This window comes from Delphinapterus leucas, chromosome 16 (assembly GCF_059928025.1).
Source record: "Delphinapterus leucas isolate spDelLeu-1000000601 "Yukka" chromosome 16, BTC_Dleu_Yukka2, whole genome shotgun sequence".
NCBI lineage: Eukaryota > Metazoa > Chordata > Mammalia > Artiodactyla > Monodontidae > Delphinapterus > Delphinapterus leucas.
The window spans coordinates 68,452,511-68,473,709 of NC_143144.1; the positions used below are offsets into that span (position 1 = coordinate 68,452,511).

The 21,199-nt window shown below is 45.4% G+C and overlaps 1 pseudogene; it reads left to right on the forward strand.

The window, feature by feature from the left end:
• LOC111172651 (oxaloacetate tautomerase FAHD1, mitochondrial-like) overlaps positions 1–20,569 on the forward strand; it is a 35,380-nt pseudogene extending 14,811 nt beyond the window's left edge.
• Positions 20,570–21,199: the final 630 nt, after the last annotated feature.

Here is a 21,199-nt window from a genome sequence, read left to right on the forward strand (position 1 = left end):
CACCTGGATCTCGCTCCCAAATGGTGTTCATTGGCTCCCTGGCAGGCACATCTTCAAATAGTTTGAGTGGTTTATGCTAAACAGAGCTATTTATTGATTTACAAAACCACCCAGACTGTGTCCAGGGCGTATGTTCCTTCCAGATGTGGATTACTGCGTGAACGCGGATGGTGGGCTGGGAGTGGGGTCAGACACATTGTCCATGGTGGGGAAGTCTCATTCCCAGCACACGGAATGTGACTGGAGACCCAGGATAACTCCTTGATAATGGCAGCCACATGTCTTGGGCCTCTGCATGTGGCCGAGTTGGGCCCCCTTGGCTTTGAGCTTGGTGTCTGCCTGGACCATGAAGTGCCCTGACTCCCTGGCACTGAACCCTCCAGAAGATCTCACACAGTGCCTGGGTCCAGGCTCTGCCTACAGGGGCTGAGCCTTGCTGCTCTGTTATCACGTTATAGATGAGGAAGTGACCAGGGAACTGTGCCAGGAGAAAGACTGCTGCTCCCTGGGTCCATGGCCAGGGCTGGGCATCTGGGAAAGGCAGGTTTCTGTGGCCCATGGCCTCTGGCACCCTTATCGGTTGGTGGCATTCATCTCTTTGGAGCCACGATGGAGTTGCTGAGGAAATCGGAGCTCTTGGTAGAGGAGCATACTTTGGCTTCTCTTTACTGGAATTATGAGATCGTCATCAGCTCTCCTCCAGATATTTAGATTCTCCGTGAAAAAGGCGCAGTTCCCTGTCCCTTGGTTGTGATCTGGTTATCCATTCAGCTAAGTGAGAAATTTCATATTACAGAGAGATCAATTAATTCAACAAATATACATTGGGTTACCCGTTGAGTGTCAAGCGCTGGGAACACAAAAAAGCACTTTTGCCTTTGGTTAGGCTCTGGACTAGTTCAGATATAAAGAAGAAAGCAATAGGGCGGAGACAGGACTTCACTTTGCTGTGATGTAGATGACTGAGGAGCCTGTAGAGCATTCCCTGGGCCCACATGGGAGGAGATGACAGTGCAGGGCAGGGGCTTAGATTGCTGGCTGAGGACCTAGATGTGGGTCCCTGTTCTGGCTCCACCATGGGCTCCCTCAGGACCACATCTGTTAGACACAGAGAGCAATATACCTGGCGGTGGGGAGGGAAGAAGACCATTGCCATTGATTGAGCTCTTCTTATAAGCCAAGTGTTGGACTTAGGCACAAGGGTTATTGGAAGCTTGAATCAGTCGGTACTTAGGGGATGTTGGCGGGGAGGGCATGACCATTTGAGAATCTCACGTATGAGCCGGGAATGAGTCGCCCAGGGCCCCAGAGCCAGTTGGTGGCAGAGTTGCCTCCACCTCCCAGGCCTCTGGTCTCTTTCCGCATTGACTGGGCACTTGTCCCATTTTCCCAAGCTGGGCTCGGTTTTTGTTCTGGTATGGAAATGTGGCTGCAGGGGGATGAATGTAGCAGAGAGGCACACGCAGGACCATCGCCAACTCCCTTCCCATAGATAAATGGAGCCTGGACCCCCATATGGCAATCAGCAGAAAAACAAATTAAAACAGAGCAGCTCTCATCTCCTTTTCCCCGCTCATCCCACTCTGACAAATTTATTTTGGAAAGCGACAGGAGGCTAATGGAATCACTTAATTTTCCTGATAATAAATTACCCCCAAGTGCGACAATTAAACGTTTCACAACAGTTTCCTTCTGCATAAGCTTCCTCACAGGCTCCTCCCACTCTGACAGCCCTAGCCCCTCCCCTGCCCCATCCTGCCCCCACCCCCCACCCCCCACCCCCCACACCCCCGCTCTGCCCTGAGCTGGCCTGGCCTCTCTGGTGAGTCATTTTTATTTCCGGGCTTTGGGATCCTGACCAGGTAATAACAATAGCAGGAGGACCTGACAGGATTGTGGGAAGAAAGAAAAGAAAGTGTGACGAGAGAATCAAGCAGATCCTGTGATGCATGATTAACGTACAATTGACTGTGGAATGCACAGCTGTTGGATATTTTCAAGGCAACTGGCTCCATAAGACGGAGAAAATACCCAGGGCTCATACACTACAAGGTCTGGCCTTGGTGTTAGTTACAGACAGTAGGCAAGAGTCAGCCCTGCTCTCCCCCAGGCCTGGAGGACGGGGACAGGGTGTCTGGTGGTCCTTTCAGTGTCTGCAGCCCTGGGAAGGAACCCCTGGCAAAACATTCTGTATTCTGATGGTTTCCTCTTGTGTTACCCACGTGGCCTTGTGGGCTCCAGCCCTGGGCTCAGCTCACTTGGGATCCAAGATGGACAAGACACATGAGCCTGGCACCCAAGTGCAGTCCAGAGGGGCCTCAAATGTATGCCCATCTCTTCTAAGGACAGAGGCAGGGGAAAGCGCTGTCCTAGGTTGGGGGACTTTAGAGAGGCACCCACCTCTAATTAGGAAAATGAGGAAGGCGTCGTGGATGGTGGGTGAAAGGCACGCCATGAATTGAGCCTTTAAAAAATGTCATTTATGAGGGTAGCTGAGAGGAGCTACAGATTTGCTTTCTTGCATGGTCAGCCTACATTTTTGTGTCTCAGTCCCATCACTTAGAAAAAAGAGATAATAGTTCCTGTTTCGCTTGAAAATTAAATGAGATAATGTCTGCCAATGTACAGCACATGCTGGACCTGCTGCAAGAGCTTGAGGGCAGGCAGCTGCTCTGATGCTCTTAGACAGGGTTATTCAGTCAGCTGAGTGGGTGGTGGGCAACTTGCCCTGAGCCCAAGATTTCCCTTCAGTCCTTTCTTCCGTTCTTCTGCCTGAGAATCTTTACACGTTTGTACCAGAATTGCTTGTCTGGGAGGGCGTGGCCTGAGCTGCCCAGGAGGGCTGGGAGAGGGCGGACAGCTCACCATGGCTCCTCCTCCTTGTGGAATCCATGCACCCCCGTCTCCCCCCCTCCCCCCTTCTTTCCTGCCTCCTTCAAGGATCAACCCCTTACCCTCTTGGACCAAAGCCATTCTGGGATGCTCGTCCTGCCTGTCTTTGGCCAGCAAAAACAAGGTGCCTCTAGGGCTCTGCCCCAGCTCATTTGAGAATAAATTTCAGTCTGTTTCAAAAGTCCAGCTTTCAGTTAATGGAATTTAGCTGGAACCTGGGGGGGGAGGGGTAATCCAATAACCACAAACACGGAGGATGAAAGCTGCACTGGCCTTGTGCTTGTTCAGGAAACCTATGGAATTAACTGGGCGGGAAGATGGTGTTATTTACCCACCAAGCCCTCTGTTTGGCATGTGGCTCAGGTGAGAAACTTGAGAGGCTTGTGTGGCTGGAGCTGAGCTGTCGAATATCATAGCAGAGCATAATCAGTGCAATTTAGGTCTGAAAAGGCCCCAGAGAGAATGCAGTCCAAGAGTCTCCTTTACAAGTGAGGGGACCCATGCTTAGAGGCTTAGAGAGGGTAGTGTTAAGCCTTCCCAGTTGGTTTTTCTTTCTGTAAGCTGAGTGCCCGATTTAAGCTTGGATTGTTCAGGCATCCACTCCAAAGATGGCAAAGATTCACTTCTTGAATAAACATGTTGAATAAACACACTGCCAGCCACAGGACTAGACCCAGGCCACATTCCCTCACCCCTGACAAGTTCCTTTGTTTCAGAGATCTTTGGATGGTTTAGATAACTGACCGGTTGCCCACTTCTTCTTTTCTTTTCTTTCTGAACTTTAATTCCCACTCTTATGGGGTTTTTTTGTTGTTTTTTTTTTTTTTTGCGGTACGCGGGCCTCTTACTGTTGTGGCCTCTCCCGTTGCGGAGCACAGGCTCCGGACGCGCAGGCTCAGCGGCCGTGGCTCACGGGCCCAGCCGCTCCGCGGCATGTGGCATCTTCCCGGACCGGGGCACAAACCCACGTCCCCTGCATCTGCAGGCGGACTCTCAACCACTGCGCCACCAGCGAAGCCCCCCACTCTTATGTTTTAAATTCACCAATAAAGAGTGAACCCCACCCTCAACCCCAGTAAAAGCAGAATCCCCGGCTCCCTGACCTCACCATCCACGAGACCTGGCTGTGTGGCCCCCGGTGTGCTGCGTACCTTCTAGGACTTTTGAGTAATGAACCCTCTCTTTCAAAGTTTCCTGATGGTTATTGCTGAGGACGTCTTGCAGTCATAATAAGCACCACCGGGGTGGTCCAGCCACAACATGGGTTCTGAAAGGCGAACCCGGGCCCAGGAGACTGCCCCCTGGCATCTCTAGCATCACTATCATAGGCTGAGACTGGCACAAAACAGAAAGGTGCCCTTGGTTCTCTGCAATGTCCAGTTTCCTTCTGCATAAGCTGTTCTTTCCTTTGGGGCCAGTGAACTCATGCCTTAACTGCAGCTACCTGTAGCATGTGACCTGCGCAGCCTTGAAAGGAAGAGTGTTCTGTTGCTGTGTTACTGTGTGTCCCATAGCAACAAATATCTGTTGAGAGAGCAGACTTTTATTTGCTCTTTCAATTTAAACTATTGTCTCCAGAAAACCCAATGAAAATGTAAATATGATTTCTGGGAAAGGTAGCCTGTTAAGCTATTAAGTCTATATCACCGGTTTGTTGAATTGGTTCTGGCTACCTAACTGGATTCTGAGGGGCCCCAACTGGCCATTTGGTGACCGGATATCGAAGCCCAGAACAGGATGATAGGGTGGGTTTGTTTTCGGTTAAGGACCTGCCAGGGAGTGTCAGGCTCCAGAAGGAATGGGCTCCTTCAACCTTTTGCCAACCCTGTTGGCAGGGTTTTGGACATTCACAAGGAGGAATTGAAAAGACTATCCCTTCAGGATCCTTCCAAATGCAGGTCTCCAGAAAGGCACTGACATTGGGACGTTTCCCCCGTTGCCAGTCTGCCAGCTATTGTACTGAAACGATGACGGAGAAATTGAGAAGCATCCCAATCACTGCGTCACAGAAATGGATTCCATATATATTTTAAAGTTTTTAAAAAGTGTGATAAAATAGACACAGCATAAAATTTATGGTTTTAAAAGTGTAGAATTTAGTGGTACCAAGTACATTCACAGGTTGTACAGCCATCATCACTGTCTAGCTCCAGAACTTTTCATCATCCCAGTCAGAAATTCGGTACCCATTAAACAAAAATCCCCCATCGCCTCTTCCTCCTTAACCCTCGTAGCCACCATTCTGCTTTCTGTCTGTATGAATTTGGCTATTCTAGTTGCCTCATATAAGTAGAACCATACAAAATTTGTCCTTTTATGTCTGGCTTATTTCACTTAGCATAACGTCTTCAAGGTTCATCCATGTTGTAGCACTGTATCAGAATTTCCTTCCTTTTTAAGGCTGAGTAATATTCCATTGTATGCATATACCACATATTGTTTAACCATTCGTCTTTTGATGGACATTTGGGTTGTATCCACCTTTTGGCTACTGTGAATGATGCTGCTATGTACATTGGTGTATAAGTATCTAAGTTCCTGGTTTTAATCCTTTTGGGTATATTATATCCAGAAGTGGAGTTGCTGGATTATATGGTACTTCTATGTTTAACTTTCTGAGGAACTGTCATGGTGTTTTCCACAGTGGCTGTACCATTCTAAAGTCTTACTAGCAATGTACAAGGATTCCAATTTTTCCATATGCTCACCAACACTTGTTATTTTACAATTTTTTGTTGATTAATTGCCATATGAATGGGTGCATCCAAATATTTTTTAAGTTGCTCTTTCTTTAGTCACAAATATGAACAAGAGCCAACATACCCTTTGATTTTTAAAAATAGTGACTGTTTGACTCCAACAAATAAGCAACACACTGTGAGATGCAGCATGCATACTGACATATAGCAAGTGAAGCCAACGTATAATTTAATAATGTGCACAGCATAAAACTGGGCACAAATGGTACGTGCTTTCCGTAAGGGGAGTACTTTGTCAGATTTTATAGAGCCAAAATAAGCTGGGTGTTTCTCTGAATTTGTCCCCAGTATCACACTCAGTGTCGGGTGTGTGTGTATGTGATGGTTTTCCCTGATGCTTTCTCTTAGTCCCACCTCTAGTCCAATTGGATAAAGTACCTTTTCTTCCGAGGACTCAGTCTTTCCGTTCTGTTTTCTACTCTTCCTTCATCCTCTTGTATTGGATGCTGGTAGATGGATAGGAATACAATTCTGGGTCCTGAAGTTGAGGGTCATGAAAGAAGTTGAGCAAAGCCACAGAGCCAAGTTCATACCCTACAGATGTCCATGGTCCACCCCATCAGGCCTATGCTAGATACCTTCTGATGTATTGATTTTGTGGCATCCCCACAACAAGGCAAGGGAATTCATTCCTGTTTTACAGATAAGGACACTGTTTCCCAGAGAGGCAAGTGATTTGTCCAAAGTCACCCAACTGCTAAGCGGCAGGGCTAAAACTTAAACCTGGGTCTTCTGACTGAATGCTTTTCTTCCTTGCAACACCACCTCTTCCTTCATAACTGAGGTGGTTGAACCAGAGGTGTGTGGACAGTTGACTTCCAAGCTGGCACTGTGGGAGAGCTGCTTTACACCACGAATACCCATCATAATGCAAGTATTTACCAGGGTGCCTACTGCATATGCTGCCCCTGTGAACACAGGCTTCCATGTGCCTCTGCAAGAGCAATAAATCAACCTTTGAACGGTCCTTGTGCTTTTGCCATCTCATAGCAGATTGGCTGTATGAGGAAGGTAGTTATATCTGAGACCTCTAAGAAAGCCTTTTGATTGACACTGGTTATTTATGAGAACAACATAAGAAAATCCTCCTTCGAGGGTCCTAAGTTTTCTCAGTTACACAGGCTGTGTTGCTGGGATCTTAATGAGCTTGAGGAGGAGGATGACAAGGATGAGGGAGCTACTATTTATTAAGACCAGACAAAATTCTGGTTTGCTGGAGTGATTTTTTTCACTAACATTAAAAGTTATTTATTGATTTATTTACTTGGTACTTGACATGGGCAGGCACTAGGGATACAAAGATGGAAGATGACCAGGACATGACTCCTACCTTGAGCAGTTCACTATCCATGACTAACAGTGTAGACAGACACATAAACCTTTAATTAACACACGATGTAAGAAGTGCTGCAGTAGAGAGGTATTCAAAAGGACCATGGTTACAGGGCTGCAGTAACAATGACCTCTCTCCACAGAAATCATTGAAGGCTCTACTAAGCAGGGGACATTAGAGTTGGGTATGAGTAGAAGCTTGCAATACGCAGGAATGGAAGGTTAGTGTGGGAGGTGATAAGACTGGTAATTTGGCCTGAGGCAGCTTGATAGGATTCATGTAGGGCATGCTCAGGCATTGGACTTTTACCTATTGGCATTAAGGACTTATTGAAGGAAGGATTTTAAGTGAGCTTTTACTAAAGGCACAGGGCTCCCTTCTGCCTCTCATGCTCTAACAAATCTTTCCCAGGTTGCCAGGACAACTGGTAAACCCAACGTCTCTGAACATGTGCGCATCGTAAGCATTCTATAAACCACAAAATGATTTCCAAATTACCTACAAGCTACTTTTGGATTTTTAAAAAAAATTTCTGAGGGATCTTTCAAGTTTGGTGTTTTCAAAACTCTTTCCAGTCCTTCACCTCAAAAGTCTCCCTGCCAAGTGGAGTATGCCTTTCTCGTCAGGCTGTTTTTAGGGATTAATGAGCTCATTGCCATAATGTGCTTGGCACACAGAACTGCAATAGCTGGGATTTCATTGAGCTAACTTGCAATTTCACAGATGAGGAAACTCAGCCATGAGGGTGATGAATGCCCTGAATAAGGTCTCACAGCTTGTCATCTGGAGCCAGGATTTAAACCCAGTATGCCAGACTGCAGGATCCTGTTCTTAACCATGACACCATTCTCCCCCCAGTAAAAATCCCTAAGTACGGCTTAGTAATTCACAATCCGCAGGAAGAGTCTTAAAGTTTACCAGAAAACACTGAATAGTGGAGAGAAAAGGAATATGGAGTTAGATCACAGGTTTAAATCCTGACGTCACAAATTTTGAGTAATTAGACCTTAGGCAAGTCACTATACCTCTCTTTGCCTTAATTTTTCCATTTCTAACATGAAGTTAGGACTTACCTTGAGGTATTATTGTAATTATTAGAGACGGTATACATAGAACACGCAGAATGGACCTGGTTCATAGAAGATGCGTAGTATAGGAAGGTGATTACTACTACTACTGACGACGGTAATGCAGTTATAATGAGTTATAATGAGTTTCTTTCATAGAGATCTTTTCCTAACCCCAGACTTCAGAATATTAGGTAGGTAAGTGTTTAATAATGGTTGTTGGAAATGATGGTAAAACCATTCTATTTCACAGGGAATCAGAGCACAGGAAACCCAAGCCCAGGCCCACCATGGCCATGTGCTTGGTTTTATGCTGTATGCAAAGCGTAAAGGAGCATGAGGTGGTGGTCTTTCCTCTCTGTATGAGATGATAATCTCCCTCACAACAGCTGTCCCCCCACCCACCCCTCTACTACCCTTACATGCTTGTTGCAGAAACGTGGGAGAGAAGGAAAAGGAAGTGCTCTGTGGTGAGAGTGTGGATTGGTTCAGCCACAGTGCAAAACAGTATGGAGATTTCTCAGAAAACTAAAAATAGAACTACCATGTGACCCAGCAATTCCATCCTGGGTATATAACTGAAAAACACCAAAACACTAATTTGAAAAGATACATGCACCCCAAAATTCATAGCAGCATTATTTACAATTGCCAAGATATGCAAGCAGCCTAAGTGTCCATCAACAGATGAATGGCTGAAGAAGATGCGATATATGTATCCAATGGATTACTACTCAGCCATAACGAAGAATGATATCTTGCCATTTGCAGCAACATGGATGGACTTGGAGGGTCTTATGCTAGGTGAAATAAGTCACACAGAGAAAGACAAATACTGTACATTATCACTTATATGTGGGATCTAAAAAATACAACAAACTAGTAAATATAATAAAAAAGATACAGACTAACAGATATAGAGAACAGATCAGTGGTTACCGGTGGGGAGGGAGGGAGGGGGGAGGGACAACATAGAGGTGGGGGAGTGAGACGTACAAACTATTAAGAATAAAATAAGCTGCAAGGATATATTGTACAACACAGGAAATATTGTCAATATTTTATAATAACTATAACCTTTAAAAATTGTGAATCACTCTGTCGTACAACTGTAACTTGTATAATATTGTACATCAACTGTAATTCAATAAAAGTAAAAGAAAGTGCTGGGTAAGCACTTGAGAGTGGGCATATTTTCCACTAACGAAAGCTGGGGAGACATCAAGAGGAGGGGCTTTAGCCAGACCTTGGAAGGACAGGAAGGACAGGTGGAGATGCTGGGGAGCAGAGACCGGTTGGTCAGACAGGGGGCGTGGGAGGATCGGGGGAGGACAGCAAGTGGGCGCCCTTTGCATCTTCACTGGAGACTGTGGCACTTAGGGAGAGGGAAGCAAGGGGCCCCGAAGAGTCCTGGAGGGCAATGAAGAGAGACAAGGGGCTGTGTTGAGGCCACATGGCTGTGAGTCATGGAGATGAGTAATGAGGGCATCAGTGTGGAGCCAGCTCAGGGGTTTTCAGGATAAACACACAGAGGTGCTTCATGGAGGCTGACAGAACCTGCCCCTAATGCATCCAGGGGATCCTAAGTGCTTTAGTATATTCTCTGATGAATAATTTCTCCAACTCTAACCACGTTAGGGACACACGCGGCCACGGCTCAGTGTTCTGTCTGTCAGATGTCGTTGCCATTTAAGTGAGTGATGCAGAATGGGTCGCCCACAGTGCCTGGGTCTGTGGAGGAAGCAGGCAGCCAGGAGAGCTGGCCTCAGAGGTTTTATTTCTTCGGCTTTGTAATCAGATTTGAGGCAGAATGTTTTTCTGTGGTTCCTCCATATAATCTCTCTGTTTTGATTCCATCTCCCCTCCTCTGCCATTCTGCTCCCTGTTGGTCTTGAGGGTTGACATGGTAAATTGCTGTGTCTCTCATCCTTCCAGACCCACTGCCCAGGCAGGATCAGAGAGGGGAAATGACCCCACAGTGGGCCGTCCGCAATTCTGTGTCCGTGGGGAGGGGAGGAGGGAAGAGAAAGCGTGCTTATCAAATTTCCCAAAGGTTCAGAGCCAGAAAGCTAAAGTGTCCATGGCAGCATGGGGTCGAAAGGACCCTAACAGGCTGGAAGTCAGAAATGAATGAAATTCTGCTGGGATAAATGCAAAAGATGGCATTTAGTTCCCCAAAGTCAACCACGTAAGATCAGGGGAAAATTCCCTGGACTTTATTTTTTGTGACAGACTTAACATGGACTAATTGTGTGACAGAGCTTCTTAAAACACTGAATGTAGTCTTAGGTTAAAAACAAAATTTTACGATTAGAAAAGAAACTCGTATTCGTTCCCCCCCAAAATTAGAAAATTACAGAGGGCAGAGAGAGAGATGGTAGTGGTGCATAATTACCCTTAATTCTCACAATTATCTGTTAACCCATGGGGTTATAACCTATTTTTTTTCCCCTAGACAAATACACACACACACACGTGTATATATAAATATATAGTTTTTGAAAGAATAGAGTTTAGAAAACTGGCTTAATAGCTCACTATTATAAACAACTTTCAGTTATATATTTTTCTGCAACACCATTTTCATTTTCTTTTTAAAAAGATTTATTTTAAAGTATAGTTGATTTACAATGTTGTGTTCATTTCTGCTGTACAGCAAAGTGATTCAGTTATACATAGATATACATTCTTTCTCATATTCTTTTCCATCATGTTTGTCACAGGACATTGACTACAGTTCCCTGTGCTACACAGCAGGACCTTGTTGCTCATCCATCCTATCTATAATAGTTGCAATACCATTTTCAGGTATCGCAAGCATGCTAAGGATTTACCAAAATTTATTTACAAAATTTTGTTTTGTACATTTTTCCACTCAATTTTTCTCTAATACATTAAATGCTGGAATGAACAGCCTTGGACGTAAATTTTTGTGCACACCCTTGAGTATTTCTTTAATATAAAGTCCTAGAAGTGGAAGTTCTAGGATTTAAAGGATTATGAACATTTTAAAGGGTTTTATTTTGTTGTTTTTGATGCATATGACCAAACTGTTCCCTAGCTGTGCCACTAATGTACCTGTGTTTCCCCATATTCTCCCTAGTACTGGGTATTATGAGTTTAAAATAACTTGCCAGATTGATAAGTGAAATGTGGTATCTTATTTTAATTTGTTTGTTTTGGATTATTAGTGAGGTTAAATATTTTTTCTTTCATATTTGGCATTTTTAATCTCGTTTTACAAATGCCTATTTGTGTTTTTGCCCATTTTTTTTCTGTCGGTATTATCTTTTGTTTACTGACTTTAAACGTTTTTAATGTTAAGGCTATTAGCTCTTTATCTGCCATCCAGGTTGCAAATATTTCTTTTCAGTTTGCTTCTTGCCTTTGAGTTAGTGTATGCATATTTGAAATTTTTATATTGTCCAATCCATAAAAATTTTATTTTTTAATCCATCAAAAATTTTATTCAATTTTTCCTTTCGTGTCATATCTAGAAAAATGTCTCCTAACCTAAGATTATATGTTCACCTATATATTTTTCCCAATGCCTTTTAGGTTTTGTTTTTACACTTAAATCCTCATAATTTAATTACAATGCAGTTTAAACTAATATCCAAATCAAAGGATTTAAGTTATCAGGACGAAGATTTTGATTCACTATGTGAGTGAAATTTCTAATGATTTAAAAGCAGACAAAAAGAGAAGAGATTGACAACTGCGGAAATAAGCTAATCTCATAGCTTGACCTTCTACCGGGTTTTTTTTTTTTTTTTAACATCTTTATTGGGGTATAATTGCTTTACAATGGTGTGTTAGTTTCTGCTTTATAACAAAATGAATCAGTTATACATATACATATGTTCCCATATCTCTTCCCTCTTGCGTCTCCCTCCCTCCCACCCTCCCTATCCCACCCCTCCAGGCGGTCACAAAGCACCGAGCTGATATCCCTGTGCTATGCGGCTGCTTCCCACTAGCTATCTACCTTACGTTTGGTAGTGTATATATGTACACTTCTACCGGGTTTTAAGAATTGCCTGGCATTCTCTAAGTGCTCAATTAACATTTGCTGAAAGAACGATGGTACGAGAGAGCTTTGTGGCGCCCTTCAACGCTGCTTCTCTGACTTGGTTTGGTTTCCAGCTCAGGCCATCTCCACAGATCCTTCCAGAATTGGAGATTGTGCCTCTCAGGCGTGAAGCAGACAAGAGGACGGGATGACATGGAGAGAGCTAATTCCAGGGCGTCTCCTTTTCAAATTTCAACCTCCACATGTTGAGTACAGATTTGAGGGTTCATCTCTGTTTATTGGTCACTAAGATGGGAGTGAAATAAGTAGGCGAGCCAGTCCTTAGTCAAAGGGATTTACAAGCAGATTGAGCAGGTGAAGCAGGTACCCGTGAGGACTGAAGGAAAAGCACGTGTGCCATCAAGGAAGAGGGCTGTAGGAAAGAAGGGGTGGGCGGGATGCTGCTGCAGGGTCTTGAAAACAGCCAAGATGCATTTTATGAGTTGTGTCCAGAGGTTGCTCCAAGTGGTTCTCTCCTGAATGACTCTTCTAAGAAGCTCTCTGTTCAGAAAACTGAAGAAATCACAAGAGGTAAGAGTTTCTTTTCTACTTTTTCAAATGACTCTGTGACTCAGGGGAGAAGAAAATGTACATACTTTTAAAAATGATAAGTGAAGCATGACTACACATAATGTCTATACACACACCTGCATACAAAACCCGTGTGTGTGTACACGTGCATGTATACCTGTCTGATGCTTGATGTACTGTTATATTTTTTCTCAATAAAGATACTGTACATTCTAGATTATACCAGCCCAGGGTAAAAGTAGGGTCTTGATGATAGTGACAAATAAGAATTTCTGTCTCTACCTCATGTGTTCTATGGAGACGCCAGCATCCCTTAAAGGACTCATGAACACGTCTGCTCGCCTCCTGGTAACCCAAGGCACCTGCCATCTCTGCCACTCTGGTTTTCCCATCTCAGGGATGCCAAGAGTGGCGGCTCTGCCTCCTGTCTTCTGGCTGCCCCTGCTGAGCCGTCTGTGCCCGGCTGACCAACACCAAGAGGCAGAGGACGATGTCTGCATCCAGAGGCTGCCTTCGGTAGCACCTGAGTCTGCCCAGGGTTCCAGCAGTTTTCATTTTAATGGCTCTGTAATTTTACCTTCTGTGGCCAAGATTCACGTGAATCTTTGGGGATTGGGCAGGGGGATGATTTGATGGGCGGCTGTATGGGAAGCCCCTTGCCATCCTGAAACTGGCTTATTCTGTTTGGAGAGGATGTGGGCAACTCTGCACCTCTTCTCCTTTCCTGGACTCCTTGTTCCTTCAGGCAAAGTCTTCTTGCCCTGATGTGACTGAAGTCTAGGATGAACATAGTTTATCGGACACGCTGACCCACTGAGGACTCACATGATGAGTTTCCAAATGGGCTCCAAAGCCAGCTGCTTTGGTTCGTACCATTTATTAGCTGGGTGATCCCAGTCACATGGCTTCACCTCTTTGGGCCTTGTTACTCATCTGTAAAGTGGAGATAATAGTACCTACATCATAATATTGCTATAGAGATTCTCTGAGTTAATATAAATGAAATGGTTAAAAAAAGTGCTAGGTAGATGCTAAGCACCTAGGTCAAAAAACAACAACTGTTATTTTAACTTCAGGCTCATTCTCCTGTTTTTTAGATTTTGCTTGATTGGAAAGTTCTAATCGACATGGACTCCTCGTGGACTTCAAAGGGTTGAAAGATGAAAACAGAGGGAAGCCATTCAAATAGTGCTGGTCATCACATCTACCCAGGTTTGGGGCTACTTTTGAGGACCAGTGGCTTGGCTAGACCAACTTTCCTTCTTGCTTTCCTGTGTCCTTCCTTAAATATTTTTTGGACAGAACAGACTTGTTTCATGTTCTCACTGAGCTCCAGTTCTTATAGAGAAGGAATAAAAGGAGAGAAAATAATTGGGAGAATGGGAGAGAAAAGAGGTTCATAGGGTGGGCAGTGGTGTTGGGCATACAAGTTTTGGAGTCTGACAAAGACTGTCCTTGTCATCTCTAGTGTGACCTTAATTGCTTAGCTATTTAGAACCCAAGATCTTTACAAGGGGGTTACTATCTACCTATCTTATGGGGTGGGGGTGAGGATTAAAGGAGAGAACTTATATGGTAGCTACTCAATAAATATCATTTCTTACCTCCCTCCTGTCCTTACCCTAACAAGATAAAGCCAAGGTCATAAGTTGCCTGCCCATGACATAGACCTTGGAAGAATTCAGAAGCCTTCAAAAGATTATTTTAAAAGAGCTTATCTAGCAACACTCATTCCATAATGATTTCCCTTAACAGATTTTTTTTTTTTTTTTTTGTCTTTTAAAGCAGGGGGCTCGTCTGAAGCAGGTACAGGTGAAATCTGCCAATGGTAGCTGGATCCAAAGATGGCAGTTCCATCACTTGGAAACTGACTTCTTCTGACTGCTGGTGTTGTGAAATGATGTTGGCAATTGACACATTTTGTCACTTTCCATCTGCTCCTTCCTCTCCCCACCTTCGTTGGTATTTTTGGAAGAATGGTTAAGTACATCAACCTTCAAAAAAAATAAGTAATTATTAAATCTTTCTTGTCATCAAGATGTAGTGGGGTTGTGTGTCATGCATAACTCTTGGCAGTGTCTAAATCGGGATTTTAGAAACAAGATGAATTTTTTCCTTGGCCCTTTTTTTCCTTTTAAAAAAGTTCAGCTTCTGCAGGAGCCTGATGGTTACTTTTCAGAGCTTGTCTTGATTTGATCGGTAGCAAAATGACTTTCCCATTTTGAACAGCTCTGCCGAGGTCCACCAAACCACACAGAGCTGGGTGGTGACTACAATGAGCTTTGCCACTTACAAAAAATAGTTTTTTGGTTTATTAACCTTTTATGTCTGGAGCCTGAAATATGGAGCTTCAGCAATATGCTCACGTGAGCCTACTGGCTGGTTGGGCTGCTGGATGAATGAAATGGTGCTTAAGGGGGTTACTATGGAGAAGTAACTACCGCCATTATTGAATAAGCTCACCCTGTGCGAGCAACTGGAGAAGTACTTTAGGTGCCTTATTTCCACTGAGACCCTCCAAAACTGCAGCTAGTATTTATCGAGTGCTTACTGTGCATCAAGTTGTACTCAGTGATTTTATAGCATCTCATTTGACCTTCATATCTTCCTAGGAAGTGTAATTACCTAGTGAGGATGCAGGTGAGAGTAACCTGACTCAGCTCTCTTCAATTTCCAAGCTAGTTTTGTTGGATGATGAAACTGAAAAAAAAAAAAGAAAAAAAAAGCCTTTGGGATAAATCTGGATAGCTTTAGGCCTGGCTGTATCCAGGTGCTCAAATGATATGATCAGACCTCTCTCTCCTCATACTGCTTTGCCTTCCTTTATATTGACTTTGTTCTCAGCAGAAACTCTCTATGAGAGTGGCTCTGGCTTATATCCTCCCAGCATAGAGACCCAAGTAGAAAGAAAGTGCTTTTGCTTAGTGGCTCCAGCAGTCACTCTGAGCGTACTACATTTGGTTGCATGCTCCAAAGGTAGTCTTCAAACCTGAACCAGGAAGGTAGACTAGATTGAGTGGCCAGAGCTGGGTCATGTGCTGATACCGGGTCCTTTGAGGGGAGGAGTAAGGTCCACCCCATCCACAGCATATGGAGTGAGACTGGGAGGGGATGGTATTCCCAAAGAGAACTGGGGCCCTTTAATCCAAAGAAGACAAAATATCAGGCATCCACCACAGTTCTATTATTGGGTCCATTTCATAGATGAAGAGACTGAGGGTCAGAGAATTTGTGTAATTTAAGATCTCCCCACTGGGAAGTGCCGGAACTGGAATTTGAACCCTCAGTCTGTCTTCCTTCCATTATTTGGCCTATTTTGGGCCTGACCAAATATATTACAGTCCCTGACTCAGGAGAACCTCTTGCGTCTTTCCGCGGGCTTGGCTTCCTACAGGTTAGTGGTGAGCAATTAGAGCCAGTTGTCAAACAAGAAGTAATCCAGTTATACAGGTGGAAGATTAGAAAAAAGCTCTGCTGTGTTCTGTGAATCTGATTCCTGTGCATGACGAATCTGCCCCCAAAGAACCTTGGCAGAGCGGACAGGCACAGAGCGAGTTCCTTGGGAAGCAGGGAAGGTGCATGAACTTGCCACCCTAATATGTCACTAGGGAGCCTTCTGCTGGGCTCTGTTCTCCGGTGCGTAGGAAACATGAGGCAGGTGGGCTGATTCTGCTGTCCTCGCAGTTGGGGTTGGCAACTCCCTGCAGTTGAACCAGGACCTCTTGCTCCGGACACTGAGCGATCGCCGGGAAGGAGATCTGTGGGCTCCCAGACCACCCTTCCACAACCTGCAGTGTTGTATCTGCAAGTGTTGGATGGGAACTTCTGGTTGCACAGGAGAGGATTCAGATGGGATATACACAGCGGTAGCATTAAATTCCAGAGAGCACATGGTGAGAAGTGTATTCCATCCCCTGTTCTCTATCAGTCCTTCTGGTCAGCATCTCCCCAAGACTTTGTCCTTGATGTAGGCACATCCCAGCACCAAATCACCACTCTTTCATTTTCTTTCTAACACTAGCAGGATGGGCCTCACGCTCAGAGCTTTTGGCAGGCAATAGCATCCAGCTGGAATTCCATGGCACTGCTTTTGTTTTTATTGTATTTATCTTTATGGTTTCCTTCCATTATGGCAGGTGGCACTGGTTTTCTACTTAGGATAGGCACATAAATTGTGTGCACAAAATACATTTCTTTTAGTAAAATAAGGTGAGTGGGTTGAAAGAAAACATTCTTAATTAGATGTGTCATATGTATCAGTCAGGGTTCAACCAAATAAACAGAGGCAGTAGGAGATATGTATGGAGATTTATTGCAAGGGGCTCACATAGGTGTGGGTCTGGCTAGGTGAGCTTGAAATCCATAGGTGGGTGGTCAGAGAGGGCAGGCTGGGCTGAACCTGCTTCCACAGGGGGAATTCCTTCTGCTTCTGGGAAACCTCAGCTCTCAAGGTATCTGAACGAACTGAATTGATCCATCCAGATCATCTGGGATAATCTCCCTTACCTAAAATCCACTGATTAAGGACTTTAATCCTACCTACAGATGCTTTCACCTAGACTAGTGTTTGATTGAGTAACTGGGGCTGTTGCTTTGCCAGGTTAACACACAGGAGTTCCCACTAGATAGCGGCACAGGTGACACAGCTTAGTGGAGGTTGTGAAGGAGGTAAGTCAGTGATGGGCAGTTACTACCTGAACTAAGCAGGTGGGGCAAATGGCTAGGATATTTAAGCCCTGATGAGGGAGCTGGGCGTTCAAGCCGGAAGTGAGGCTTTCTGGGCTTGGAGATGGTATTTTAGCCATGTGGGTGCTGGCAGGAGCCTTGGGAAGTGGCGCAGGGAGAGCAGAGCACAGCAGCCTGCCTTTTGGACCACCTTCTCTTAGGCACATTTTCTATGGGACCAGCTCCTGTCTGCCTCTCTTTTCCTAATTTCTTCTGTTCAGCTTGAGAGGTAAGTTTGGTCTTTTTTTTTTTAAACATCTTTTCTGGAGTATAATTGCTTTACAATGGTGTGTTAGTTTCTGCTTTATAACAAAGTGAATCAGCCATATGCATACATGTCCTCTCTCTTCCGTCTCCCTCCCACCCTCCCTATCCCACCCCTCTAGGTGGTCACACAGCACCGAGCTGATCTCCCTGAGCTATGCGGCTGCTTCCCACTAGCTCTCTATTTGACACTTGGTAGTGTATATATGTCCATGCCACTCTCTCACGTGGGTTTCTTCTCAGAAAAAGTCTGCAGGCCCGGTGTGGGGCTGCTGAGGGCCACCTGAGAGGCAGCGTCGGCTGGAGAGCTGCGCCGGAGCCTCCGCCTCTCTCCGGGGACCAGGCTGCGTCCCCAGGCCGGGCAGCGCAGAGGGAGCCACTAGACAGCGGCTCCCAAGGGGACTCGCACCGCGACTCCCAGGCACCGAGGTCAGAGTCAGGGGGACAGCGCTCCGAGGTAGTCGGTCCTCTCTGGGCAGCTGTAGGCGTCCGATGGCCGGCCAGGCAGAGTCCACGTGACTCCGGGGGCCACGGGTAGGAGCGCGGCAGCCGCCAGGCCGCCGTCCCGCTCCTGAGGGTGGGGGGTGAGCATCGTGTGCTCGGGCAGGAGCCGCGCGGCCCCTGTCGGGGAGATTCAGAGCGCCCTGCAGAGAAAGCCAGCCCTGCAGAGAAAGCCAGCCGGAGCTCTTCCCCGGAGCCTCCACTGCCTGCGCTCGCGGGTCCTCGTGCCCACCTACGCGTATAGCCTGCACCACGAGCTCCAGCTGGGGGTGGTGATGCACAAGCGCTTCTGCGCCGGCCAGGAGGCCGCGGTCGTGGACTGCGTGGCCGGCTACGCTCTGTGCTTGGACGAGACCGCCAGGGACATGCAGGAAGAGTGCAAGAAGAAGGGGCTGCTTGCGACTCAGGCCAAGAGCTCCACGGCCTCCTGCCCTGTCAGAGTGTTGGTGCCCAAAGAGAAGATTCCTGACCCTCAAAGCCTGAAGCTCTGGCTCAAAGTCAATGGCTAACTCAGGCAGGCGGGTGAAATATCCTTCATGATTTTTTTCCATCCTCCTACACCATCAGCTACGTTTCGAAGATAATGAACTTGAAGAAGGAGATATTATCTTGACCGGGACGCCAAAGGGAGTGGGACCTGTTAAAGAGAACAATGAGATCCAGGCTGGTATACAGGGGGTCGTCAGTATGAGATTTAAGGTGGAAAGGCCAGAATATTGAGTCTATACAAAGCACCCTAACTTCTTAACAGAAGTTTCAGGGGAAAAGGGAACAAGACAAAAGCAAGAAAAGGTTATTTAATTAAATGTGATAATCCTTTAATAAGAAACCACTCTTCAAAAATGACTGGATTGCCATGCCTCAACTCAAGGAAAAACCTGATCTAGAAGAGCTGGGCCGGAAATGGAAATGAGAAACAGTGTCTTCTAGGAATCAATGAACCAAATGTTCAGAAGACTTACTTTCCTTTCCTAGAGCTGGACTGGATAAGACTTTTCACTGGGTCATTCTGGGACCAGGTGTTCAAGACTTAAAATCTGCAAAGAAAGCAGAAAAGCACGTTTCATCAGTGTTTCCCAAATTTCCTTGATCATTAAAATCACCTGGAAGTATTTGTAAAATTAAAATTTCCAAATTACTGGCCCATCCCAGGCCCCATGTATTAGTTAATGGAATTAATCTCTAGCACTCCAAGTGATTCTTATCATGGAAATGTGGGAAAACACAGTTAATTAAAAGTTTTATTTAATAACTGAGCAATTAATGTAGACCTCACTCATTTGCTTAGGGGGTGTATTCTGGCCCATAGATTCTGGTTTTGGGATAATTTTGAAACTATTGTTTCCCAAATAAATACTCTGTCTTTTGTTTGCTCTGCCCCCCCCAACAAAAAAGAAAAAAGTGCAAAAGGGTAGGACTCCAATCATGTAACCAGGTGGTGACTGTGATTCTCATAAAGCCTTCCCTCATCACCAGTGACACCCCTTTACTAAACTCTTCACTGTCAGATGGACTTCATCTTTGAAGCCCCGAGGTGGCACCATCCAGTGATAATGGTCATTGAATTGGAAATGTAATTACATGATTATTAATCATTTTTTTCCCTCCAGATGGAAGAAAAAACTGAAAAAGTCCATGGGGAACTTCTTGATGTGACAATTGGAAAAGGCTGTGGAACTTGCACTTAGATAAGATTGATTCCAGGTGAGTTTCCTGGGGATGTGAGGGGAGGGGCGGGCAGTTGGTTTCATTTTTTAAAGACTGGAATTTTCTGTTTCCTTTGGAGGCCTTAATTAATTCTGGACCATGAGCCATACCTTCATAGAACACAGAACTGATCAGATTTCCAGTGCTTGACCCACGGAGCAGTGATGGTAAGTGAACGTCTTTGCTAACATTCTGAGATTGATATTGTGACAAGTGAAGTGTGGCCTGGAAATCTTTTCCATCACTGAGAATGTACAGTGTTTGTCATGGTGATTGCCCTGGTCTAGCCCTCCTCCCAGAGCTTCAGAAGCAGGAGTTCCCCCTCTGGTGACCAGAGGAAGGACTGGATCACTTGGATCACTTTCTAACATTAGCCACAAAGAGATGGGTGGGTTTGGGTGCCTGTTTCATGTTCACTGGTATCTGAAAGGCAAATCATATTCTGGGGATCCCTAGGGGAAAATTGTCTTACTTAAGTCTGTTGAGATAAGAGGAAAAAGCATATTGCAACTTTCTTTTCCGTGGCCTAAAACCTTCAAGTTTGCAGATGACATCCAGCCAGGTAAATAGGTCTCATTTCAAGGGCTAACCTCACCTGAGTGGTAGGTGCTGCCTGAGGGCAGGGAGGATGCCAGGCCTTCCCTAGGCCCAAAGGGGAAAGTCCTGAGACTGTTACTGATGTCTGTCATGGGTGGTGGGCATGGGGGTAAGAGTGGCCTGGGGACGAAGCCACAGAATGTAAAGATTAATGTTTAGATTAAGGTAGAATTTCTGTGCTTTTTTTCCCCTCACTTAGATTGTAAACTACTTGAGGGCAGGGTTTGGGAGTCGTTCATTTACAGTGCAGGTGACTGCTTCTTTTGGACAGCCTCTTCTCTTGCCCTATGCATGCTTTAAACACGGAGCAACTCTATCATGCCCACCTCCCTCCAGAAGCCCCTCTCTGACCCTGCCAAGGCTCTCCAAAGGCATCGGGGAGGGGATTTTACTGAATGTCTTGTTCAAGGACAAGGAGTTCCATTGCTCTCTCTCTGTCTGAATCTCCTCCGGATTATTTTGGGACTTGGGCTTGGCTGCATGGAGTGCTAGCTTGACTCACAGGGCTTAATCCCATGGGAGTTTATTTTTCTCTTATAACAAGGATTCTGGAGGTGGGCTTCCCACGGGCAGCAGCTCCACCTTGGTGGAGGTTTTCCTGGCTTCCTCTGTCTTTGTGCTCTGCCGTCTCTAGCACATGGCTTTCATGCTCAGGCTTATCATCTCATGGTAGCGAGAGGACTGCTTCCCCTGCAGGCCTCAGGTCCATATTCTGGAGGAAGGAGGAGAGGAGAGGAGAGCATGTCACGTT